This window comes from Amblyomma mixtum, chromosome 7 (genome assembly GCF_055824585.1).
Source record: "Amblyomma mixtum isolate Tamu chromosome 7, ASM5582458v1, whole genome shotgun sequence".
NCBI lineage: Eukaryota > Metazoa > Arthropoda > Arachnida > Ixodida > Ixodidae > Amblyomma > Amblyomma mixtum.
The window spans coordinates 98,780,440-98,808,000 of record NC_143018.1 but is presented as its reverse complement, the minus strand read 5'-3'; the positions used below and the strand labels follow the sequence as shown (position 1 = coordinate 98,808,000).

At 48.5% G+C, this 27,561-nt stretch overlaps 1 pseudogene; it reads left to right on the top strand.

Annotated features, from left to right (window-relative positions):
* Positions 1-3,554: 3,554 nt before the first annotated feature.
* LOC149336940 (uncharacterized) lies at positions 3,555-5,237 on the top strand (annotated as a pseudogene).
* Positions 5,238-27,561: the final 22,324 nt, after the last annotated feature.

The following is a 27,561-nucleotide window of genomic DNA, read 5'->3' as shown; positions in this document are numbered from 1 at the left end:
GGACCCCAGTCACTGAAGATATACTTGCGGACCCACAACACAAACTGTGCTGCCGTACGTCGAAGAGGGCACCTCACCGGACACCGCCAGACGGCTGCATGTTTTCGTGTTTGGGTCGTAGCGGTAAAGGACACTTGGAAATGGACAGCTGTGCGGGCCGCCCCACAGATACGCGCATCGGCCGTACGCTACAACTGTGGGGCGGGAAATGGTAATTGGCCCGGCGTCGGGAAGTTGCGTCTGCACCATATCCCACCGGTGCGACGCGGGGTCGAACATGAACACGTGGACCAAGTTCCATGCCATCTGGCAACTGTCGAACGAGTAGATCTTGCCGTTGATGCGTATAGCCCAGTCGGTGACATGCTCTGGAACACCGTTTAGTCGCACCGTCCACATCCTGAAGAGGCACCTGCTTCTGTAAGAAACAACGGCCGGTCATTCACGCGATGACGGTGGGGTCATGCGGCTTTTTTCTGAAGCAGCGATATGGTGATCGGTATTCGTGGCGCGTGCAGACTTAGTGCGTCGACGGGTGACTATTTCCGTTAGATTTTTTAATATGTTTTTCATTTTACGAAACTCACACGAATTAATGTTCGGAAAAGGACATGCACTCTTGCACTTACCAAGATTAAAAGCGCTAAAAGCCGTTATAAAGTGCGTTAAGTCGTCAGGAGGGCTCTTCTGCCATTACGCGTTTGTTTCAGAGCGAATTGCTTTTTGACGCCACATGATATGTGCTTAACGCTTTCCAATCGAGAATTTTGTTTAGTTGATCGGTCATGGCAGTCGCATTCATAGGGATTGAATATCTGGCGGCCTTAAAATAAACATGAAATATATATTGCCTAATGCTTAAATCCTGCGCTACATTTTTCTTTCGTTTCGAGCATGTTTGGTTGCCGCCTTATCGTCTAGCAGCTGCTTGGTTTAGGTGTCATGCAGCTCTGGTCTATTCATATCGCGAGCAACAACCACTTTGTTCAACCTTGCCGCGATGGTGGAAATGTGGTGGGAATCGTTGGCATTTCGCCTTTTCATTTCCTGTTTGGTAAGAAATGCGTAAGGGGCCTGAATACCTGCAGCTGTTTCTGGTGAAACATAAACATGTGATTTGGTAACTGTGCCTTCTATATATACCTCTATTTACGTGGATTTGAGGAAAGGAAGTGGAGCAGTATCTGTCTCACACATCTCGGTGGAAGCCCCAACCGCACCGTGAGGAAAGGGAGGAAGGCGGGAGTGAAAGAAAAAAGAGAGAAAAAGGGGCCGTAGTAGAGGGCTCCAGATTAATTTCGACCACCCGAGGACCTTTAACGTGCATTTACATCGCACAGCACACGGGGTCCATTTGTGTTTTCCCATCATCTAAGCGCAGGCCGCCGCGGCTGGGTTCGAACCCGGTTACTCCGGCAGGGTAGCCAAGCACGCTAACCTCTGAGCCATCACGGCGGGTATCTATCGGTTGTGGGAAACGTGTTACGAGCGGAGCGCAGTGGGTGGCAGTTGTTGAAGAGGCGATTTTCAACGGACAGCGCGAAAGTGTGTGGCAGTTTAACACGAGGCGTGATCGGTTGCGGCGATAGCATCGCGCCCTCGTGCAGTGGCCGGCGAAGCGGACGTGTTTGCTCCACCGCGGGTTTGAAACGCTGTCATGGCAATATTAATCTTTTGAACTCATACGCAATAACGGTGTCTGATAAATTACGTTGGTTTTACGCTTCCCGTACTGTGTGAATTGGCAATGGAAAAGACGGTTTAGCTGCAAACACCGCTCGCCTCTCTTTTTTGAACTGCCGGGAATAATTTCTTTAGTTATTGAGCAGCATAAAAAAGAACGTTAACATTGTATCTGACTGGCTTCTATCGACTTGATGTCGCTGCTTTAACGCGACAGCGTTAAAGACCCCGGTGTCCACGTCGGCGTTGTGAGCGAGAAATCACGGGCATGGCTCTGGCAGGTGGTTCCCCGAGAGAAACCTAGGAGGCGGATGGGCCAACTAGATGACGTGTCCTTGTTGCGCCATCCCAACCTACCCACCAGATAGTGACCAAACTGCACACTGTTGCAGTTAAATAAATAATTGGCAGCTCGGAAACAACAACCTGGGTCCCACAAGGCCCATCGCTTAACCACTGCACCAGTGCGAGAGCAGGGGTATGAAGACTCCCAAGGATTTATCAGTGTAAAAAAGTCAATGGCCTGCATATACGGGAATTAACCCATCATGATATAGCGTCGTACTCTTACGGGGGAGCTTAAGTGTCCCCTCTAATTTTATTTTCTTTTACGCGACAGCACTAAAAGACCCGTTCGGTCGGAAACCCAGCGTCACGATCGTTGACACAATGGAAAATCCTGATTGGTCGAGAAGGTAGTGGAGTAGGAAAGCAATTTTGCTGATATTAAAAAGAAACTGTGGTCATTCGAAATCGAAACCGCCACTGAGGAACGTGCGTGAAGTGGGATATATGGAAGCCTTGTACGAGTACCACCAACCCCCCAGCAGGCAAATTACATTAGAGGACCACATAGCTATAATGAGGGCCAATAATTATCGTTACTAAGTAATGTGGACGACAATGTGCAATAAAAGAGTTTATGATTTCAACAAGTGTGTCGATGTCTGCAAAACGGTGCGTCAAGGAAAACCCTTGCGACCGTATGGACACTTTAACGCTATTACGTCGTACTATTAAGGTGAACTGAAGTTTCCCAGTTTTTTTCTTGTCAAGTAATAATGCTTAATCATGCCCAATATGCAATGCTGGATTAAAACTAAAGGAGCAGTTACCACCAGTAACGTGAATTGCAGCGAGGCATTGGCTAGCACGCAGATCTGAGGACTCGCGTCTACGTCACTCTGGCTAGATATTGGGACCAGTGCCATGGTCCTACGCGCCCTGGACACATGTGCGTAATATGAGGGCGGCGCCGTGGCCCTGAGGCCTTGAACGGTCCAAAGTTGCTTGCATAATAAAGTTTTCCATCCATCATGGGGGCGCAAGCATTTGGACGTCCGCATGCGAGGGGTCCTGTCGCGTAGCGAGTTTGAGGTCGGCTTTCCTATCGCGTTGACACCTCTTCCAACGGCCGCATGTTAGCTGGCTTTGGCGAGCTCCCCCCGAATGTTCAAGCATTCATGGCTGTCTCGAGCTGATGTTCGCATTTCTTTGTGACCTCAGCTGCCCGTCTATGTAGGTCTTACTAGAAATACAAATGCAGTTTATTTCATGTTTTTGTTTTACAAAACATGGGGAGGTGAGAGAAAAAAGCTGCTGAACAGCAGCTTGACAAGCTCCCGCCCCCCGTGGTTACAATGGGAACAGCAGAACGCTCAGAATGCATATACATACAATTCATTATGTACTACAACTTTCATGAAACGTTGTTGCATACAATGTTGCGTAGAGAGTCCTGTTCAACATGACATGAAATATTGATCACACAGAACATTGGCGATGAAGAAATAAACGTAGAATGGATGATTTTAAGGGAAAAAATCTAATTAGAAAAAGTTTTTTTCATAAAAGGTGTTGAACATATATTGTCATGTGTGTTATTTTCCACTTAACGTCATCTTCAACGAGCGGGGAGCCGATCGCCGGCAAAGAGGAAGAGGCTCGGTGGGAAATCGCTCGTGAGCCCGGCCGCGACCGCTTGGACTGTACCTGGCGCCTGCTCTCCTGTGGTCTCCAGTATCCCCACGACCCGCGTCGTTTGAACGACCCGTGACATTCTGGTGGAGGCGCTGTCTTATGCGACGCCATCCCCTACCTCCCGCTTCGCAGAGTCCCATTCCCAGCCCGGGCCGCCGCCCCTCCGCTGAGGAGGCCGAGATACGTGCCAGCAGGCGAATTCAAGGACTCGGCCCCGAATTCGGCCTCTTGCCGCACCTTACAACAAGGTCCGTTCCGGCAGTGCACATGGCTCGGTCTACCGTGAGCCAAGGCCAGCAGACGGATTCTTCGCCCGTGCCTGCCGTGGTTTACGTCCCTGTCGCTCCTCGTTCAGCTCTCCCGTTCCGTGGTGAAGCCTCCGAAGACATCGACGATTGGCTTCAGCACTATGAACGCGTGGCTCGCTACAACGGCTGGTCTGCGGAACATTGCCTGCAAAACTTGTATTTTTGCCTTGAGGGCACTGCCCGTCACTGGTTTGAGAACCACGAGCACACCCTTACGTCGTGGGATACTTGCAAGGCACAACTGCGACTCACTTTTGCTAACCAGCATCGCCGCCAACGCGCAGAGGACCTCCTGCAAACCAGGTTCCAGGGACCCGATGAAACCGTCACAAGTTTCGTCGAAGACGTGTTGCGCCTTAGTGCCCGAGCCGATCCCCGCGCCACGGAGGATAAGAAGGTGCGCATTCTTATGCGAGGAGTGAAGTCAGACATTTTCGGCGGTCTCATTCGGGACCCTCCCACAACCGTGGCCGGCTTTATATCCGAGGCGACTAACATCGAGCGCGCCCTGGCAGCCAGAGCAGATCATTATCGTCGGCTTGCTGGAGTTTCTACCGCTTCCAGTCTTTGCGCTGACCACCCGGGTGGCTTACCCGTCGACGCCATGAACCTACGCGAGGTCATCCGCGCAGTTGTTAGGGAGGAACTCCAGAAGTGTCTGCCACCCACCGCTTCCTCCTCTTCGTCCCCCTTCACGGAGGTCGTCCGAGAAGAAGTGCAACGTGCACTTTCTCCTCGCTGCACCGTCACCCCTCCTCCGGCACAGCCCGCCGTGACGTACGCCTCCGTCGTCCGTCGCTCGTCGCCGCCACCGCTCGACCACCCGTCCAACCCCCCTGCAGCCATTGTCACCTCCTGCGCCTGTGTCATCCACTCGTCTCCCACAGCGTGGACCAAGCAAGGCCGACGCGTGGAGGACCCCCAATGACCGTCCGCTATGCTTCCACTGCGGGGAAGCCGGTCACGTCTATCGCCGCTGCCCTTATCGTGAGCTCGGTCTTCGCGGATTCCGACGAGATGCGCCCCGCCCCCGGTACGGCGAACAGCCTCGGGAAATTGAGGAATTTCTGCGCCATTCCCCGCCACCTGAGCGGCCTTCTCGTCGTGCGTTTCGCTCGCCGCCGCCGCGCCGCTTCGATTCCCCTCTGCGCGACCGTCGCGGAAGCCTTTCTCCTCGTCGGGAAAACTAAGCCCGGCGACGCCTGGAGGTGGCGTTGCCGACCGAGAATCTGTAAAAGAGCCTCCACGTACGACGTCCCGCTCCCCCTCACCGACCGACGACCTTTGCGCCGATCCTATAGCCGCCTCTGATCGCCCAGTGTACAATAATCTTGACGTCCTTATCGACGGCCACGCCACGACCGCCCTCGTCGACACCGGCGCCGACTACTCCGTTGTGAGTGGGGAGCTGACCCGCCGCCTTCGCAAGGTACTAACGCAGTGGGATGGCCCACAAATCCGAACCGCCGGAGGCCACCTCGTCACCCCGGTAGGCCGCTGCACTTCTCGCGTTGAGATTAACGGTCTCACGTGCCCCGTTACCTTCGTCGTCTTGCAGCGCTGCTCGAGAGATATTATTCTCGGTATGGATTTTCTGACCGAGTTCGGCGCTGTTATCGACCTCGCTGACTGCCGCCTCACCCTTCAACGACCTTGCCTTGACCCGCCGAGCTCCGAGCCGACGTTCTCCGAGGCGCGCATCTTAGCGGACCACGTGACTTTGCCGCCTGACTCGAGCGTGTTTCTGCTGGTCGAGTGCGCACCGGTTGCCTCTGGCGAAGTTCTTCTTGAGGGTAGTGTGCAGCTGCTTCTTGACAGGGGTGTTGGTGTTGCTAGAGGTGTCACGCGTCTTCACTCTGGTTGCACCCAAGTCCTCGTCACGAACTTTCGCAGCGCTCCGCAGCACCTCACCAAGGGCACAGTAATCGGCCTTATCGAGCGCCTCAGCGCCCCTGTCGACGCTGCGACCCTGTCTGCGGCTCCTTCCTGTCCGCCCTCTCCCCAACACTCGGTGCCGCCTTTAGGTGTCAGTATTGCACCGCAGCTCTCTGCTCAGGAGAAAGACGAGCTCGTCGCTCTGCTGGGTGAGTTCCACGACTGCTTTTCTACGTCACCTGGGGTTCGCCAGACGCCAATAGCCAAGCACAGTATAATTACCGACGACGCTGTCCATCCTGTTCGTCAGTCACCTTACCGAGTTTCGTTGAAAGAACGTGAAACCATACAACATCAAGTGCGCGAAATGTTGGCTGATGACATTATCCAACCATCTCACAGCCCGTGGGCTGCTCCGGTGGTGCTAGTGAAGAAAAAAGACGGCACCCTTCGCTTCTGTGTTGACTACCGGCGTCTCAACAGAGTCACGAAGAAGGACGTATATCCACTTCCACGCATCGATGACGCTCTTGATCGCCTGCGCCATGCCCGTTACTTTTCGTCCATCGACCTTAAAAGCGGGTATTGGCAAATAGAAGTGGATGAGCGCGACAGAGAGAAAACTGCTTTCGTCACTCCAGATGGACTTTATGAGTTCAAGGTGATGCCCTTCGGACTCTGTACAGCTCCAGCGACCTTCCAGCGCGTTATGGACACCGTGCTCACCGGCCTCAAATGGCAAACATGCCTTGTCTACCTTGATGACGTCGTAATTTTTTCAAGCACGTTTCATGAACATCTGGTTCGCCTAAAAGCCGTCCTTCAAGCTATCAGAAACGCCGGCCTCACCCTGAAGCCTACGAAGTGCCAGTTTGGCTATGATGAACTGAAGTTTCTCGGTCACGTCGTCAGTCACTAGGGCGTCCGTCCTGATCCAGATAAAAGAGTGGCCGTCGCTTCCTTCCCGACGCCGTCAGACAAGAACGCCGTGCGGAGATTCCTGGGCCTCTGCGCTTACTACAGACGCTTTGTTCCCAACTTTTCAGATATCGCCGCGCCGCTTACTCGCCTCACGAAAGAGTCCGTCCACTTCCAGTGGTCTGATGAAGAGCAGATTGCATTTGACCATCTGAAACGGCGCCTGCAGGCTTCCCCTGTACTAGGCCATTTTGATCAGGACGCCGCGACTGAGGTCCACACTGACGCTAGTAACACGGGTCTCGGGGCCGTCTTGATCCAGCATCATAATGGCGCCGAGCGTGTCATCGCATACGCCAGTCGCGTTTTATCGAAGGCAGAAATCAATTACTCGACAACCGAAAAAGAATGCCTCGCAGTAAATGGGCGATCACAAAGTTCCGACCCTATCTGTACGGACGCCCATTCCAGGTGGTCACAGACCATCACTCCCTGTGTTGGTTGACCAATCTAAGGGACCCTGCAGGCCGACTTGCGCGGTGGGCTCTCAGACTGCAAGAATTCGACGTTACGATCGTCTACAAATCTGGTCGCCGACACACTGATGCTGACTGCCTGTCCCGCGCTCCCGTCGAATCTGCGCCTACTGATACGGACGACTTTGACATCTTCCTAGGTACTCTAGGTCCTGTAGATATGGCTGCGCGACAGCGACTCGACCCCGACCTTCACGCCGTGATCTCACATTTGGAGGGTCAAGGAGGCGTAGTTCCACGTCCTTTTGTGCGCGTACTGCCTCATTTATGCCTCCGAGACAACATTCTTTATAAGAAGAACTTTGCCGAGAGCCCGAGGTCATGGCCTTTGGCTGTGCCCACTGATCTACGCGACGAAATTATGGAAGCGTCTCATGATGACCCCTCCTCAGGAAATTTGGGGTTCAGTCGAACGCTCGCGCGAATACGGTCGAAGTATTATTGGCCACAACTTGACAAGACAGTTCGCCATTACACAAGAACCTGCCGCGAGTGTCAACGGCGCAAGACCCCACCCATGAAGCCTGCGGGACTCCTTCACCCCATCACGCCACCGCTCAGTCCGTTCCAGCAAATTGGTATGGACCTACTCGGACCTTTTCCTCAGTCGCGATCGGGGAACCGCTGGATCGCAGTTGCGACGGACTACCTTACGAGGTATGCCGAATCACGTGCTCTGACGTCATCAACGGCATCGGATGTGGCAAAGTTTTTCGTCGAGTCCGTTGTTCTTCGGCACGGTGCCCCAGAGGTCCTTATCACTGTTCGTGGTGCCGCGTTTGTGTCCGAACTTCTTTCCCAGATACTGAGCTTAAGCCATACCGCTCACCGCAAAACTACCGCATACCACCCGCAAACAAACCGGCTGACCGGGCTTGTAAGCATAAATACCCCCGAAAGCAGAAGATTTGACAGCCGTCGCCGTAGCTCAGAGGTAGAGCACCGGACGCGTAATTCGGAGGTCGTGGGTTCGGATCCCACCGGCGGCATGTGGTTTTTTTTCTTCTGCTTTTCTAATCAATTAGCATTAAGCGATAACTTATTCATTAATATTCTAAATTAATCAACACCACAAATTAAATAAATAAAGTTAAACAAAATCCCCTGTGCACCCCTTGGTTTCTGTGGCTGTTGGCTTCTGTCTTATTTATAACGAGCCCCTCATTCCCCTTCCCTTGTTTGCTTAATTGCTTAGCGAGGGCCTCGGTTCTGGCAGCCTTGACGCCATAGGAAGCATAAGAGGGTTCTCACGCAGCTTCCACCCTCTCCGTTCGATAACGTTCTACGTCACACCTGCGGTAACTCAGGACGTTCCACGTCCGCCGCTTATGAACGTGGGTGGCGCTGATGAAACCTCTCAAGGTTAGGTTACTTGTAAACATAAATACCCCCGAAAGCAGAAGATTTTACAGCCGTCGCCGTAGCTCAGAGGTAGAGCACCGGACGCGTAATTCGGAGGTCGTGGGTTCGGATCCAACCGGCGTCATGTGGTTGTTTTTCTTCTGCTTTTCTAATCAATTAGCATTAAGCGATAACTTATTCAGTAATATTCTAAATTGATGAACACCACAAATTAAATAAATAAAGTTAAAAAATCCCCTGTGCCCCTTGGTTTCTGTGGCTGTTGGCTTCTGTCATAGTCAAGACATGTCCTTTTTCTTCAACATGGTATTTATTACATGCATGCAATGTTCTACGTGTATGAACTGTGTGCCAACCTTCAGAAAAACATATTGGATTAGCACGACGCGTTCAAGTCACCAAAGATTGGCAGAGAGACTATGGAGAGCACATGACTAATTCATCATACTACGACACAGCTAAGCAACGAAGCAACAGAAAAAAAAATGCGATGAAGAGCCCATCAGTAAGAGTTTGTGCCATTCGGGTCTGAACATATTGTGGGCTTAGACACCATTAAAGTGAACAATGATCATTCCAAAGCCACTTGTGCAGACACAAGATTCAGAATGTCAATTTATAATCAGCGCTTCGCAGAAGCCGGGTACTACAATTAAAAAGAACAAAGGGTCATTAGCAAATTAAAGTGCAGTGTGATATCGTACAGAATGCGGTGTCCGAACTTCTTTTGGAATATCGGTTGCATGATATCCGAGAAGAGTACTGAGTCTTTTCGATTGATGAAACAATGCTGAATTTTTTCTGGAGCGTCGCAAATGAAGGGGGGGAGGGGTGTTTTGCAGTGACGGCAATTCACCCTTGACAAAAAAGTTTTCCTTTCCCCTAATCACGTTTTAGCGGGTAATGTGTCAGTGGGTACACGGCGAGAGAGGGATTTCACGTACTGTTTTTTGTATACCATGTCCCGTTAATTTAATACGTAGCGCATTACATGGGCGGAGAGAAGAGCACACAGACTAAATCCTTCTGCAACCATTTTCTCGATACTGAAAACCGCAAATCAGGGGAGAAACGAACAGCAAAATACACCTCATGCATTAAGCCTGAGAAAAAGGGTTATCAGAAATATCTGATGACGCAGTAATGTTCGGTAAAACATAAACTAAATCGACTTGCAATAATGCATGCACTATTGCACGTGTAATGTCTCTGAAAATCATATAACGTGAAACTGCCTATCCCACATACAGGAGAATAAACCAAGGCCGCGAGCGTTTACAGACCAAAACTGCTAATCAGGTGACAAAGGTTCACATACGAATCTCAGATAAAAGTAGCGAGAAGTTTTGAAAACCTGGATGAAAAGTACTGCACAATTAATATTTTAGAGTACATAAGGAAATTTTAGGGCGAGAGACAGTTTTGAGACGGTCGCCGTGCCAGCAATCGAGATACCGTAAGGGACACGTGTCTGAGAATAGGGCTGAAGAGTTTGCACCCAGTCTTTTCAAGTAATGTGCCCTCTTATTTCGGGCACTCAAAGAGGCGCCAAGGTGCCTGAGTGGCCTAGGTGTCCACACCACTCCAGCATATTCAGCAATAAAACACGATATATGAGATATGAAAATGGAAACAAGCAACATGGTGGGTAATAACAAAAAAACACGTGGATGGGCAAGAAGAGGAAACAGGGTAAAGGAGTAAAAACATAGCCTGAAATAATTACAGAGAGGCACGGCGAAAACAAAAACCCGTGAAAAGTAGCGAAAAGGTCTGCAATCGGATTCCAAGGAAAAAGAATTTTTTCGGCAAAAGCGAAATAGACGGCGTACTGACATACTTGTCACTAGTATTAATATCGTGAAACGCTTCCACCCTTTTTTGTATTGTGTTTAGTTCTGAACAAAAGATCATGTTTCCAAATCCATGTTTACAAGGAACCTTTCCTTACCCTGACCCTTACATTTTAATCGCTTACAAAGGTGTACTAAGTGGCCTCTTGGATTATTTCCTATTTGCAGCCTGTGTTCACCTGCCCCTTCGTTAAAACATGTACCAGTCAGTCCAATGTAGAACCTGTCGGGAGTGAGGGGAACTTTCTGCGCGACTCTTGAAACACACTTGCGAACTTCTAATCGTGCTTCTTGGTACATTCTACTTTACATTGATCACAAACGGGCGCATACTACGAAGTTTACAAAGCGAAAACAAAAGGATCTTGACCGCTTGAAGGCTTGCCTCTTTTTTGATGTTACGTGAAAAGCAACAAATGTAGGCCCATAAGCACCATCGCTTCTTCCTTGACGGTCTCTTTCTGCTCGGTAGCGGAACGGAAGGGCTACAGTTGCTGATTGTACTTTTTTTCTTTCTTTTGTATGATCACAGGAATTTCTCCAGGGCGTTTCTGGCTATTTTTTTTTATTGTGTTTTTTCCTTTCGCCCATTCTCCCGCTTTATGTTCTTACCTTCCCATCATGCTTGCTTCCATTTTGACATGTCATATAATGTTTTAGTTCCCCATCGCATCCTTTACTCTGGTTGTTTGTCGTTTCTAATTCGGCCATCCACGTAGGCTATCACGATTTATTCTCGCACCTTCGACTTTACTGTTGATTCTGATTAATTTTATGGCGCTAGGTCATCTGTGGCTAAATAGCCCCATGGCACAAAGTTTCTTTGTCTATTCAAGCTGGTGTAACAGACACATTTTCCCAACATTTCGCACCAGCCATCGTGGGATGGCTTGTCGAGAATGTATCTGTCGTGCGCAGTGCACTGGAGCGCTATCGCATCAGTATAAATAAGCTGTAAGGAAGCTTCAGATACAGTCCAGCATGCTGTCGACTGCCTTCAATATGATCAGCACAAAATACGATCAGTTACACAATCTTTGACACATTCTATCAGCTCAGGTTGAAGACATAGATACCGATCGGATGCTTCCAGATTGAAATTTGAATGCATATAGGAAAAAGAGAACCATAACTAGCAGGCTATAAAATCAGTGAACCTTTAAAGCAGCGTCAAAGTGAAAGCAAACATCCGGAAAGAAGTGATAACTGTTTGGCGTTGTAAAGTCGTCGCAAAAGAAACAACTGTTTTCCGGAAAAGAGCTGCAATCGACGCCTACCAACACATGTCTCTATCGACCATCTGCTTTGAAAAGGATGACCAGCAGTGGCTACGCGGCTAAGTAGAATTTAACACGGGCTTCATACCGAAGCGGTGTTAATGAGACTTGCTTGAAGAAACCACCGGGCTGGAGGTGAATCGATTTCAGTGAATAACTCTTCGTTCAGAAAATTTGTTCCCTTTATTACTACGAAAACGTGGCGGCCACGAGCGACATGAATATAAACAAAACACTAGCGACTTTCTTGCTTGCGCGAAAAGCGAGCACAGAAGGAAGGCGTCCTGTGCGTATATAAGAAGAGTTTGTTACTGCGTCAAGTAGTACTGCAGGAAGACGTTCTTTGCGTGTAAAAGAAGTGCTTATTTATGTTTCAAGTAGCCGCGCCGAAGTTGCATCATCACCGTACCAGCAAGCTGGCTTCGCCGAAGCCACTCAATTTCCTTGAGATGAGGCATTTGCCACCGACTACGATGGGTGAGAAGTTATAGCGTAGACCATTTCTCTAATGAAGGGTGGTAAGGGGCTTAGATCCAGCCGTGCATCAATTACTGCAAGTAAGCACAGGTTCTTCAGTGTCGGTGCCAAGTGCAACACGTGGAGATCGGTAAGCGATCTTCGCTCCTCAGCTACCTGGTCCTCATCCTGGTCGGGTGCCGGTCCAAAGCCACCGAAGATAAACACTCTTTCACCCATCACTGAGCAGCCATGCCAGTACCTGGGAGATGGTGGTGAGCCACATAGCTTCACTTCGGTCCAACGCGACGTCACGGGGTCGTACTTGTGCATATCTGCTAATGAGGTCTTCAGCACACCGCTGTACCCTCCGAAAATGTACAGTTCTTCGTTGAACACGAAGGCTGAATGTCCTCGCCGATACACAGGGGGAACGCCTTGTACCTGTGGGCGCACCCAGGAAGAGTTGGTCGTTTGAAAATAGTATAGGATGAGGAAACGGTCTGCTGGGCTGCCGCCGAACACATACATGCGGGTCCCGATGGCAGACGCAGATTGGCAGGCATGTAGAACCGGAGCCTCTCCTCTGGTGGGGACACGATGCCACTCTAGGGTATCCAAGTCAAGGACCCGCATATGTGGCGAAGGATTCCAGTCACTGAAGATATACTTGCGGTGACCCACAACACAAGCTGTGCTGCCGTATATCGATGAGGGCACCTCACCGGCCACCGCCAGATGGCTGCATGCCATCGTGTTTGGGTCGAAGCGGTAAAGGACACTTGGCAATGGCCAGCTGTGCGGGCCGCCCCACAGATACGCGCAGTGGCCGTACGCTACAACTGTGGGGAAGGAAATGGTTATCGGCCCGGCGTCGGGAAGTTCCGTCTGCACCACATCCCATCGGTGCGACGCGGGGTCGAAGATGAACACGTGGACCAAGTTCCGCGCCATCTGGCAACTGTCGAACGAGTAGACCCTATCGTTGATGCGTACAGCCCTGCGGGTGACATGCTCTGGAACGTCGTTTAGCCGCGCCGTCCACATCCTGCAGAGACACTTGCTTCAATAAGAAACAAGGGCCGGTCACTCCAGCGAATGTGGCGGCATCATGCGGCTTTTTTCTGAAGCAGCGATATGGTTATCGGTATTCGCGGGGTCGGACGTAGTGCGTAGAAGGGTGACAATTTCCTTTAGATTTTGGAAAATGTTTGTCGTTGTATGACACTCACACGAATGAACGTTCGAAAAAAGACATGTACTCTTGCTGTTAGCAAGATTAAAAGCCCTAAAAGCCGTTACAAATTGCGCATAAGTGGTCAGCAGGGCTCTTGTGCCATTACGGGTTTGTTTCAGAGCGAACTACTTTTTTGACGTGACGAGATATTTGGTTAACGCTTTCCAATCGAGAATTTTGTTTAGTTGATCGGTCATGCCAGTCGCATTGATAGGGATTGAATATCTCGCGGCATTAAAAAAAAACGTGAAATATATATTGCTTAAATCCTGCGGCACTTTTTCTTTCGTTTCGCGCATGTTTTGTTGCCGCCTTATAGTCTAGCAGGTGCTTGGTTTAGGTTTCATGCAGCTCTGGTCTATTAACATCGTGAGCAACAACCACTTTGTGCAACCTTGCCGCGATGGTGGAAATGTGGTGTAAATCGTTGGCATTTCGCATTTTCATTTCCTGTTCTTGTAAGAAATGCCTAAGGGGCCTGAATACCTGGAGTAGTTTCTGGTGAAATAGGAACTTGTGGTTTGGACCCAGTGCCTTGTATATACACATCTAAATACGTGGTTTTGAGGAAAGCAAGTGGCGCCGTATCTGTCTCACATATCTCGGTGGAAGCCCCAACCACACCGTGAGGTAAGGAAGGAAGGTGGTAGTGAAAGGCGAAACAGAGAAAGAGGGGCCGTAGTGGAGGGCACCGGATTAATTTTGACAACCCGGGGACTCTTAACGTGGATTTACATCGCATGTTAAGGATCATCGAAGTGCAGGCTGCCGCGGCTGGGTTCGAACCCGGTTACTCCTGTTGAGTAGACGAGACTGTGGGAAACGTCTTACGAGCGAGGCGCCGCGGGTGCAAGTTGTTGAAGAGGCGATTTGCAGCGCACAGCGCGAAAGTTTGTTGCAGTTTAACCCGAGACGTCATTGGTTGCGGTGATAGCATCGCACCCTCGTGCAGTCGCCAGCGAAGTTGACCTGTTTGCTCCGCAGCGGGTTTGAAACGCCCTCGTGGCAATATTAATCTATTGAACTCATGCGCGGCAACGTTGGTTTTACCCTTCCGGCACTGTGTGAATTGACAATGGAATAGACGCTTCATTGGCAAACACCGCTCGCCTCTCTGTTTTGAACTGCCGCGCACAATGTCTTTTGTTACTAAGCAGCAGAAAGAAGAACGTTAACACTGTGTCTGACTGCCTTCTATCGACTTGATGTCCCTGTTTTAACGCGACAGCGTTAAAGACCCCGATGTCCACGTCGGCGTTGTGAGCGAGAAATCACGGGCATGGCTCGTATGTGGTTCCCAGAGAGCAAACTTGGACGCGGATGGGCCGCCTTGGTCACGTGTCCATACGTGTCCATCGCAACCTAACCACCATATAGTGAGCAAACTGCACACTGTGGCAGTTAAATTAATGATTGGTAGCTCTGCAGGAGCAACCGGGATCCCACATGGCCCATCGCTTAACCCCTGCACTAGTGCGACAGGAGGGGCATGAGGACTTACAGGGATCTATCAGTGTAAAATAGTCAATGGCCTGCATATACGGGAATTAACCCATCATGCTATAGCGTCGTACTCTTGCGGGGGAGCTTAAGTGTCCCCTCAATTTTTTTTTTTTTTACGCGACAGCAATAAAGGTCCCGTTCGTCCAGCAACCCAGCGTCAGCATTGTTGACACTGGAAAATCCTGATTGGTCGAGAAGGTAGTGGAGTGGGAAAGCAATTTTGCTGAAATTAAAAAGAAACTGTGGTCAGTCGAAATCGAAACCGCCACTGAGGAACGCGCGTTAAGTGGGATATACAGAGGCCTTGTACGAGTACTGCCAACCACCCCGCAGGCAAATTACATTAGAGGACCACACAAGTAATGAGGGTCACTAATTATCGTCACTAAATAATGTTGAAGATGATGTGCAATAAAACAGTTTTGATTTCAACTAGCGTGTCGATGTCTGCAAAAACGGTGCGCCAGAGGACACCCTAGCGACCATACGGAACCTTTAACGCTATCACGTCGTACTCTTACAGGGAACTGAAGCTTCCCACTTTTTTCTTGTCAAGTAAGAATCTTTAATAACGTCGAAATCGCCATCTTGCATTAAAACTAACGAAGCAGTTACCACCAGTAACGGGAATTGCAGCGTCAGATTGGCTTGCCCGCAGAGCTGAGGACTCGCGTCTACGTCATTCTGCACAGATGTTGGGGGCGCAAGCATTTTTGTACCTCGGGATGTGAGCGATCTTGTCGTGTAGCGCGTTTGATGTCGCCTTTCCTAGCGCGTTGATCACCGTTTCCAACGGCCGCATGTTCGCGGGCTTTGGCCTCCTTATGTAAAGCGTCCCAAGCCCTTACGTGCCTCCTTTTTTTTATTCATATTGCAGCGAAGAAGCACAAACACACGTAAAAGGAACACGCAAAAAACACGGACGTGCCTCCTGGCTGCATCTACGGCTGTCTAATGGGGATGTTCGCATTTCTCTGTGATATCAGCTGCACGTCTATATAGGTCATCGCAGACTTGGCGCTTGCCTTCACAATCTTACGAACACCGTAAATCTTGTGTGTACGCAGGGCCTACAGTTGCGTGGCTTATGAAGCAATTCCATAAGGCGTTTGCAGTCAAGACGCTAAATATTCCTAGCGCTTCAGGATATCACATCGAACGATGCACTAGTCTGTAGCGAAGAAAAATGTGTCTTCGTGTCACAACCGCCTGCGCCACCCAGTGCATGGTGCCCTTCCTGCCCTCCTCGTGTCCCCCTTTCCCCGCAACCTTTCTTACTCGCTTACCCTCTCTCTTCGTCGCGTAAGCCCAGGACTACATGCTATATCGTCATAACAGCAAGGGGTGCGTTAGAAACTTTCTCACTGAAATCAACACAGGCTTGCGGAAAAAAGAACGAAAAACGTTTATCAAACCCTTCCTTACCCTGTGCTTGCCCGACAGCAGGGAGGAAAAACTAACGCCCGCTTTCATTCCTGAGAAGATTGGTTTCCACTGCACGATGTGGACTGTGCGGCTGCACCAGGTTCCAGAACTCGTAAAACGACATGGCTGTCTCCATCAAAGGGAAGGTCTACTCGTTCGACCACTTCTACAACTGCCGCGATGACAACGATGAAATCTTAGGCAGCCGATTCGGCGCATGCATTTTTCACACCGCAACGTGCATGTGGGGTGTGCTGCTCACCGAGTTGCCCTCCCAAGGCGGGCCCATTAGCTGCATCGAGCGCAGCATTGCCGCCTACGGCCAGTGCGTCTACATGTGAAGGAGCTCCTCGGACATAAGGTCACGGATTGGCGGCTTATAACGGTTGCATACCCTCGCTATGACATGGAGCCGCACGGAAATGTGCGGCCAAATGCCGACACTGAGCATCTTCTCTGCTTGTGTGCTGTGTCAACGGTTGTACATCTTTGATTTCTTGGAGCCGGAATCCTCAAACCGTGTATATTATCTTGACCTTGAGAACCTGAAGTGGCATAGCACTCCGACCAGTGCAGAGGCCCCGGCTAGCCGCTGCTTCCACACGGCGCCCGCAGTCGAAACACGAATGTGTGGTTGGGTGGCCAGGCGTTCAACATAGAGGTTGAACGCCTTGCTCAAAGAAGTCTCTGTTAGCCTACGATAGCGCCCACTCCAAATTAGTAAAACGAGGAATAGTTTCACTTTGCATTAGGTCGGCCCTAGAAAAATATTGTCCACACAAGATAAGTGAAAGCTTGCATTATCAGATCGGAAGAGTTATGTCAGCAGTTTACCTATCGCAAATGGTCACCAGCGTGTCTGAAAGCCTCCTTCAAAAAATGAAGAAACCGGGCTACAAGCATGACATTGGAAACAAACCTGTGCAGGTCATACCTTACGTGCATGGGTTTTGGCACAAATTGAAAAAAGTGGCTTCCAGGCACGGAGTGCAGCTGATTTTTTCAGCCCCCTGCAAACTAGGAAGTTTATGTCCGATGGTATCAGGAAAGCGGGTCAAAAACGCCTGTACTCTCAAACATCAAACAGTGTTCACAAAATGAACCACTAATGTGGTATACGAGATCCCCTTGACGTGTGGCAGAGTGTATGTGGGGCAAACGCGACAGTGTTTCAATGAGCGTGCTCGACAGCACAATGTGACCCTAAAAAGCAAGACGGGAACAAACCAAGCTATACATTGTAACAGGTGTAAAGATTGTTGTCCGATATTTCATGAGACCAGGTTTCTAGCCAGGGCAAAAGAAAAATAGAAAGAGAAGTAATAGAGGCTTTTTATATTCATCAAAAAAAGACAACCGCGTTAGCACGCCTTCTGTTCTCCTCACAAGAAACGAACTAGCGTTTGTGGACGGTTTCCTTTAGATGCCCTTTGGAAAGCCCGCTTGCTTCCTTCAATCGGTTTTATGATTGTTAAGATCTTAGCGTTGGTTCTTATCCTTATTCATAATCTTTCAACCTGTGCTGTCATTCACACTCGCAAGTGTTATCAACCCTGCTTTTCGTAATAGCGACCTCCGTATGACTTGTGCTGTTATCACTCGCTCATCACCGCATTTGTTTTTAGTTTTTTGGCTATGTCGACGCACCCTAATGCAGCTCAGCGGCTAGAAAAGAGCGCCTGGTTACGTTTTCCTGTTATTAAAGTTGGAAGTTGCGCCTTTTTCCTGTCTCATGTTTCCTTCCAGTTTCTTCTTTTTTTTGGCGCACGACATTCTTTCAAAACATAGAGGTCAAAGACAACTATTACTGTTAGCCTCCATCTGTGTTGAGAGGTGTATAGCTCACCGCGAGTAATATCCTGTGAATATTTAGAACTTCGAACACAAAACTACCCTCGGCCAGTGGCGTAACAAATTTTGGCTATTTCGGCGGGTTACTTGTAATGCATCTGTTGCTTTGCGTGCGGGCTTTTCGAAAGCGCACTTATTTTGACGTGGTGTGAGCAAAATTTACAAGAGAATAAAGGAAAGAATAACTCACGCGATCAAATGCCCTTGCAAGGCCGGTTTGTGCAAGTGGAGTTGCTCGTGAGCGCGACTGCAATACTTCAACACCTTACGCATTCGTTTTAACTTAAGCAACATGTTTGAAGAGGTCCAATCAAAGCAAGCATTGCAAGCTGTAGCCAATTTCAGAGAGCTGAAGCGAAAATCTTACAAACAAGGTGAGAAAACGTGAGAGCTTCGTAGCCATCTGCCAATCGCAGTTTTTCCTTTTTATGAGTGTCTGGCATTAGATTAGGATTTCTATCAAATGAATGCAGCAAAAATCGAACATCAACACTGGTATTAAAATTTCGAATAGGACAAGTGATAAAACAGATTCAAATGTCTTGTAAAATTTTCCCGGGAGAGTGGCAGGCCCCGGGGTTTTAGAAAGCGGCAATCGTCCAAATTTACCCTCTACTTCATCAAAAGTTAAAGAACCACTTATTATCGTGCACACATTTTAAGGAAGCACTATTATCATAAACACAAAGCGCGCTATTTGAGAATCAGGCCACGGTACCATCAGGGTAACCAGATAGTATTACGCCCCTGAGCGCTCTGCGCAAATAACATGAACAATGGTATGAAGATGTAGTAACTAAAAGACAACTAGCGTGAAGGTGACCGGCGAGGGAACAAGATATGCTATGACAACAAAGTTGCCAGAATGGAAAACAACAGCTAATAAGATTATATGCAAAGGTGTGGGAATAAAACAATATGCCAAAGTAGATAGAGGAAATTAAAACAACAAGCAACCGGAGTGCAGGCGTTTGAAAAAGAATAAAACATGATATACAAAATGTGAAAATGGAAACAAGCATGACGAGAGCGTAACAACAAAAAGCACGAAGATCGGCGAAAAGAAGAAACAAGGTAAAGGAATAAAAACATGGCCTGAAATGGTTACAGACAAGCAAGGCGAAAACAGCGCGTGAAAAGTAGCGAAAACGTTTACAATCTGCTTGCTAGAAAAGCGATTTCTTCCGGCAGGAGCGAAATAGACCGCGTGCTGACATACTTTTCACTGGGTTTAGTACTGTCAAACGCTTCTGCGACCACTCTTTTCGTATTGTGTTTAGTTAACAAAAGGTCATATTTTCAAATACAGGTTTGCAAGAAACCTTTTCTTACTTTCACCCTTGCCTTTAAATCGCTTACAACGGTTTCATAAATGGCCGCCTGGATTATTTTGTATTTGCAGCCTGTGTTCACATGCCCCTTCACTAAAACATATACCACTCTGTTCAATCTAGAGCTGTCGGTATTGAGGGTAACTTTCTGCACAACTCTAGAAACACACTCGTGAAATTCTTATCATGCTTCTTGGAACACTGTGGTCTATTCTTCTTGACATTAATCGTCAATCGGGCACATACTACGAAGTTTACACAGTGGAGAGAACAATTTGACCGCTTAACAGCTCACCACTTTTTTGATGTTCCGTGACACGCGATGAATGCACCGCATGACCTCCACCGCTTCTTTCTTGGCAGTCTCTTTCGGCTCGGTAGCGGACAGAAGTGCTGCAGTTGCTGATCGTAATTTTTTTTTTATGATCACAAGAAGTTTTCCAGGGCGTTTCTGGCCATGTTTTTTTTTCTGTTTTTCCCTTTCGCCCATGCAAATGCTTTATGCTGTTACCTTCCCATCATGCCTGCTTCCATTTTTACATATCATATAATGTTGTAGTCCTCCATCGCCTCCTTTACTCCGGTTGATCGTTGTTACTGAATCGGCCATCCACGTGGGCTATCACATTTTATTCTCTCACCTTCGCCTTTACTGTTGATTGTGTTGAATTTTTATGGCGTTAGGTCATCTGTGGCTAAACAGCTCCATGGCACAAAGCTGCTTTGTCTAGTCAAGTTGGTGTCACAGACACACCTTCCGAACATTTCACCCCAGCCATCGTGGGATGGCTTGTCGAGAATGTATCTGGCGTGCGCAGTGCACTGTAGCGCTCTCGGATCAGTGTAAATAAGCTGTCAGGAAACTTCAGATACTGGCCAGCATGCTGTCGATTGCCTTCAATACGATCTCCACCTGATACGATCAGTTACACAAGCTTTGAAGAATTCTACCGGCTCAGGTTGATGACATAAACACCGATCAGAGGCTTCCGGATTGAAGTTAGAATGCATAAAGGAAAAAAGATAACCGTAACTAGAAGCCTATAAAATCAGTGAACCTTTAAAGCAGCGTCAAAGTGAAAGCAGACATGCGGAAATAAGTGATAACTGTTTGGCTTTCTAAAGTAGTCGCAAAAGAAGCAAGTTGTTTCCGGAAAAGAGCTGGAATCGACGCCTAGCGCCACATGTCTCTATCCACCATTTGCTTTGAAAAGGATTACTAGCAGTGGCAACGCGGCTAGCTAGAATTTAACACGGGCTTCATACCGAAGTGGTGTTAATGCGACTTGCTTGAAGAAACCACCGCGCTGGAGGTGAATCGATTTCAGTGAATAACTCTTCGTTCAGAAAATTTGTTCGCTTTATTATTTACGAAAACATGGCGGCCAGAGCGAAATGAATATAAAGAAAACACTAGCGACTTTCTTGCTTGCGCGAAAATAGAGCACTGAAGTGAGGCGGTCTTTGCGTATAAAAGAAGTGCTTATTTCTGTGTCAAGCAGGTGCGTAGATGTTGCATCATCACCGTACCAGCAAGATGGCTTCGCCGAAGGCACTCAATTTGCTTGAGATGAGGCGTGTACCACCGACTACGATGGGTGAGAAGTGATAGCGTAGACCATTTCTCTAATGAAGGGTGGTAAGGGGCTTAGATCCAACCGTGCATCAATTACTGCAAGTAAACACAGGTTCTTCAGTGTCGGTGCCAAGTGCAACACGTGGAGATCGGTCAGCGCCCTTCGCTCCTCAGCAACATGCCCCTCATCCTGGTTGGGTGCCGGTCCAAAGCCGCCGAAGATAAACACTCTTTCACCCATCACTGACAAGCCATGCCAGAGCCTGGGAGATGGTCGTGAGCCATAGGGCTTCACTTCGGTCCACCGCGACGTCACGGGGTAGTACTTGTGCATATCTGCCAAGTAGGTCTTCAGCACATCGCTGTACCCTCCGAAAATGTACAGCTCTTCGTTGAACACGAAGGCTGAATGTCGTCGCCGATACGCAGGGGGAGCGCCTTGTACCTGTGGGCGCACCCAGGAAGTGGTGTTCGTTTCAAAAAAGTATAGGATGAGGGAAGGGTCTTCTGGGCTTCCGCCGAACACATACATGCGGGTCCCGATGGCAGACGCAGGTTGGCAGGCACATCGAACCGGAGCCTCTCCGCTGGTGGGGACACGATGCCACTCCAGGGTATCGAAGTCAAGGACCCGCATATATGGCGAAGGATCCCAGTCACCTAAGATATATTTCCGGTGACCCACAACACAAGCTGTGCTGCCGTAAATCGACGTCGGCACCTCACCGGCCACCTCCGGGAGGCTGCATGTCATGGTGCTTGTGTCGAAGCGGTAAAGGACACTCGGGGCTGGCCAGCTGGGCGGGCCGCCCCACAGATACGCGCAGTGGCCGTACGCTACAACTGGCTGGAAGGAAATGTTAATCAGCCCGCCGTCGGAAAGTTGCGTCTGCACCATATCCCACCGGTGCGATGCGGGGTCGAAGATGAAGACGTGGACCAAGTTCCATGCCGTGTGGCAACTGTTGAACGAGTAAACCTTGCCGTTGATGTGTACAGCCCTGCGGGTGACATACTCTGGAACGCCGTTTAGCCGCACCGTCCACATCCTCCAGAGACACTTGCTTCTGTGAGAAACAAGGCCTGGTCATTCCAGCGATGGTGGCGATGTCATGCGGCTTTTATCTGTAGCAGCGATATGGCGACCGGTATTCGCGGCGTGAGCGGACGTAGTGCGTCAAGGGTGACTATTTCTGTGAGATTTTGTAACGTTTTTGTCATTTTATGACGCTCACACGAATGAATGTTCGAAAAAGAACCCGTACTGTTGCCCTCACCAAGATTAAAAGCGCTTTTCGTGCATAGCGTGCATAGCGTGCAGTTTCATGCATAGCGGAATAGCGGTTCCAGAGTGCGCATGCGCAGAACGCTAACGGGAAAATAGCGTTAGCGAACGCCCGAAACTTTCAGAAGTTAGCGTTGCGGCAGTTGCGGCTTTTGCGCCCTAAGCGCAAAAACATGTCGGCGTCCTTCCAAGCGAGAGCCGTCCGCTTTAGCCAGTTAGCAGTCCTTGCAATTCCGGTCGGCATGTTTACCTGCAACTACTGGCGTTTCTGCTTTTCGCTTACCTTAGAGTTTTGCTTACCTTGGTTCGACGATAAAGTTTAAGCTGCAATTCAGCCTAGTTTTTTAGATACGCTGACGATTCTGGGGTACAATAGCCTTACGGAACCTTAAGCTGCACTGCTACCGCCTGCAACTGCCTGAAACGCAACACAGACGTCCCGATCCAAACAAAAATAGATTTTGAGCTTTGTCGCGGTGTTTTATGTACTTAAATTACGTAACACAACAATTTATATTAAATTTACAAACGTTCTTTGAACATCAGACGCCATGTGATGAAAAATATTCTTTCTCGAACGGCTTGTAGTTAACATGGCCTTGACTAGATGGCGCTAATATTTATGTTTTTTATTTCACTTTATTACAATTTCTAGGTCATTTTCCTTGCCAAAATAAGCGCTGCTGTAATAATTGTCATGAAAGACTGAAATATTATAATTTGGCACGTTAGCGGTAGTGGCGACCACTTAGAAGTTCCTGTCGCCTCTATGTAAAGGAGATCGCCTTTAACGTTTTCAGGACGCTATACTAAAACTGTCTTTGTGGATAAGTTCCTTCCGGCACGCTAACGTAATTTTCCTTAGGTCGGCATCACGCTAATGCTGTACTAAAACTCTCTATTGTTGAACTTCTAGACAGACACCCCAACCGCACAGCCAGGGGAGGCAGGAAGGTGGGAGGGAAAGAAGAAAGAAGGAGGTGGCGTAGTGAAAGGCTCCGGAATATTTTCGACCCCCTGGGGATGTGTAATGTGAACTGACATCGCACAGCACACGGGCGCCTTTTGTGTTTCACCTCCACCAAAACGTGGCCGCCGCGATCTGCTTCGAGCTCGGGTACTCCGGCTGAGTAGTCGAACATGCTAATCACTCAGCCACCGCGGCGGGTATTTACCGCTAGTGGGAAACGTGTTACGAACGCTACGCCGCAGGTGGAAGTTCATGAAGCGACTATTTGCAGCGCACAGCGCGAGAGTGTGTTGAAGTTTGACACGAGGTGGGATCGGTCGCGGCGATACCATCGCGCCCTTGTGCAGTGGCCAGCGAAGCTGACCCGTTTGCTCCGCCGTGGGTTCGAAACACAGTCGTGGCAATAATAATCCAATGATCTCCTGCACAATAACGATATCTGCTAGTTTGATAAATAGCCCCTACTGTGTGAATTGATAAATGGAGTAGACACCTCGTTCGCAAACACCGCTCGCATCTCTCTCTCTCTCTCCATGAACCACCAGACACAATCTCTTTAGATATCGAGAAGCAGAAAGGAGAACGCTAACACTGCATCTGGCGGCCTTGTATCGACTGGACTGCGCTGTTTTAGCGCGAGAGCGTTAAAGGCTCCGTTCCCCGCAAAATCCTGTACCGCGATGTCGGCATTGACGTTTCATCTCATTTATTTCATTTCATTTGTTTTACCCTCGGGGCTTTCGCATTACAGAGGGGGTGTGACAGTGAAAAAAACAATACATAGATCAAAAAGAGCGCTATATATATGAACAATATTGATACATGCTAGAGACAGAGGACGAAAACATTGAGGACAAAAGTACAGACGCAAGAAAATAAAAGGATTACAAAAAAAAACCTTATACAGTCTATATATGGGTAAACAGCATATCATAATTGGTCTGATTCTAACAGTAATTTGCTTTAAAAACGCGCAGTGTCGCTAACACAGGTGGCTGTGGGTATAAGATTATTCCAGTCACATGTTTTAGGGACGAAGGAAATAGAGCAGGTCACTGTGAGGCAGTGTGGTGAATGCGATTCTGGTGAATGCGAGGCGAGATGAAAGATGGTGCCTTTACACAGATGGCTTTCAGGCCAGGATTATGTTGGTAAATTTTATGGAAGAGGCAAATGCGTGAAAGCTTACGGCGAGTGGAGACTAAGGGGAGTTTAAGATTAGATTTCATTTTTGTTACACTGGCAGTGCGATGGTAGTTTCCAACGATGAAGCGGACACTTCGATTCTGCACGGCCTCTAGTTCATTTGTTAATGTGATGGCGTCAGGATCCCAAATCGAACATACGTGCTCTAGTTGCGGACGAATGAGTAGTATATAGTAGCATTTTCAGTGAAGGTGGAGAGGAGGAAAAATTTCTACGGATGTACCCTAGCGTGCGGTTAGCCTTTGAAGTAATGAACCTGATATGAGCATTCCAAGAAAGCTTATAACAAACATTAACGCCAAGATATTTGTAAGACGAGACTGGATTCAGCTGAGTATCGTTAATAAATTAATTTGGGCTTGTTTGCGGGTTACGGGTTCCGCGCATGCATTTGCATTTAGATATGTTTAATTCCATTTTCCACAATTGACACCATTCATAACTTTTATTTAAGTCTGTCTGTAGCTGAAAAATATCATCAGTTATTAATTACTCTGTAAATTACGCAGTCGTCAGCAAATAAGCACAGGTTAGATGAAATCTTTAAACGTAAGTCATTTATGTATATTAGAAATAATAACGGGCCAGGGACCTACCCATGGGGCACACCTGAATGTACTAGCGCTGGCGATGAGTCGTGGTCATTGGCGAAGACGACCTGAGTACGGTTACTAAGAAAGGCACGAATCCATTTGAGTACATTAGGGTCAATGTTAAGTTGGCACAGCTTGAAAAGTAAAAGAGAATGAGTGATCTTATCGAACGCTTTTGAAAAACCTAAGAATAAACAATCAGTAATGAGTCCAGAGTCTAAGGAAACATGCAAGTCGTTAGTGAAAATCATTAACTGCGTTTCACACGAGAAGAATTTTCGAAAACCATGCTGTTTTGAAGTAAAGAACTGGTTTGATTCTAGGAAATTAACAAGATGACTAAACATGATGTGCTCTTGAACTCTACATGGGACGGAAGTAAGTGAGATGGGACGGTAATTACGTGGATCTTGGGTTTGCCCTGATTTGTGCACTGGGATTACTTTGCCATTGAGCCAGTCATTAGGAAGGGTGTGGTGATAGTTTAAAGACTGTGAAAAGATACACTGTAGCATAATGGAATAATATTCTACGGTATTTTTCAAGAATTTAGTACTGAGGCCATCGATACCACAAGAGGATAACATTTCAAGGTGTTTAATAATGCCACGAATTCCTTCTGAGGAGATGACGATGGGATCCATTGGTAAACAGCGATATTCTGAAGCGAAGGTAGGACGGAAGTGTCGGTGGGGCTAGTGAAGGCTTTGATAAAAGACCTATTGAGAAGCGATGTGCACAGTTGGTCAGGAAGTATATCCCATTCCAGGGTAACTAGATGTATGGTAACATTTCGTTTGCCTTTCACTGTGTTCCAGAACTGTTTCGGGTCTTTGCTTAGCATAGCTGGAAGAGTCTGATTAACGAAGGTAAATTTGCTTGATTTTAATGCAAATGAATAGCGACTGCAGCGGCTTTATACGCGGACCATCTGACAGCAGCGTTTCGGTAGAGACATGCCGTCGTTGTCGCTTAGCATCTTGCCGGCGTCTCTTCGCGAGACGTTCCTCTCGTTCTTCGGGCGTCTCGGCCGCCAGATTAGCCTATCGCGCCTCGTTTTCACGCCGGCCTTGTACCATGCGACGACTTCTGTATCGGGAGGCCCAATTTTACGCAGCCTGTACTGCTGCCGTGACGAGCGCAGCCGCTCTCCTTCTTTCATGGTGCGCGTATGAGGAGCCAGCGCATCGCTTCCGGCTTATATCCCAGCTGCACAGCGTGACTCTGCGCATGCGTAGTGAGCTGGTTGCCATGGTAACGGCGCACGCGCAGTAGTGACCTTTGGCAGGCACCCAGAAATGGGCTTCTGCTGACTTAGTGCAGCTTTCGGTACAAAAGTGATTCGTTCCTGAAAGCAGCTTCGAATCACACGTCTACATATAATTTTTTTTTTACCGAATGCGTGCATTTAATTGAAGATTTGATGAGACGGAAAGTTTAGGAACAAATCAGAGTTGATTTACAGCGCGCACTAAAGCAAATGGCGACGACGTCTATCGTGGCAAGAAAGATACACTGCGCTGCAACCGCAGGAAAATTAAGAAGCGGGACTTCAATAAAACTTGGGTTGGGCCTAGTTGGTACATGATGTTGTGAAGGTGTAGGTTGCGCAACCACGGGACGAACCACGAAGAAAGACACAGAGACACACAACAGCGCACTAACAACTGTTTACCTCTTCCAGAGAACGCTTACTTATACATCTGGCCACGCATGCTCAAATGAAATCTTAAACCACAATAGTCAGGCCAAGGGCTGTTAACGCAGACGCGAACGCAAAAAACTGATTTCGGCTACGTACAGAGCCACGGACGTGTCACTGATACAGTCTACAGCGTTTTCTTTCATGTGTAAAGCTTCCAAAGCCTGCCGCGCTTGTTCATTTTTGCTTTTTCCTAGTATCACGGTCTCCTCAAGTCGCGGTGCGCAATTGCGGCAAGAACTAAGATGGGACACAAGGTGTGCCCCTTTGCCTGTGTTGTTCCTAACTTCATTCGCATGCTCCCTGAGTCGCTCGTTTATGCACCGCCCTGTCTGCCCGATGTAGGTCTTACCACATGAAAGAGGGAAGCAGTATACCACCCTGGTGGCGCAAGGGATGTAGGTACTATTAGGTTCGAGTGAGCGTCGTCGGGCCGGAGAAGGGACGAGGAAGGTGGGAGACGGGGTTACGAAGAGAAGCAAGGAAGGAAGAAACTTTATACAGGAATATTTACATTATTTACAACAAAGGGCAACTGAGAATGAATCTCAGTGAAAGGGAGCTTCTTGAGGAGTCAACAGACAGGAGTGCACTGCAGACCCAAAACAACACCTCGTTAAATATTATTCGTATT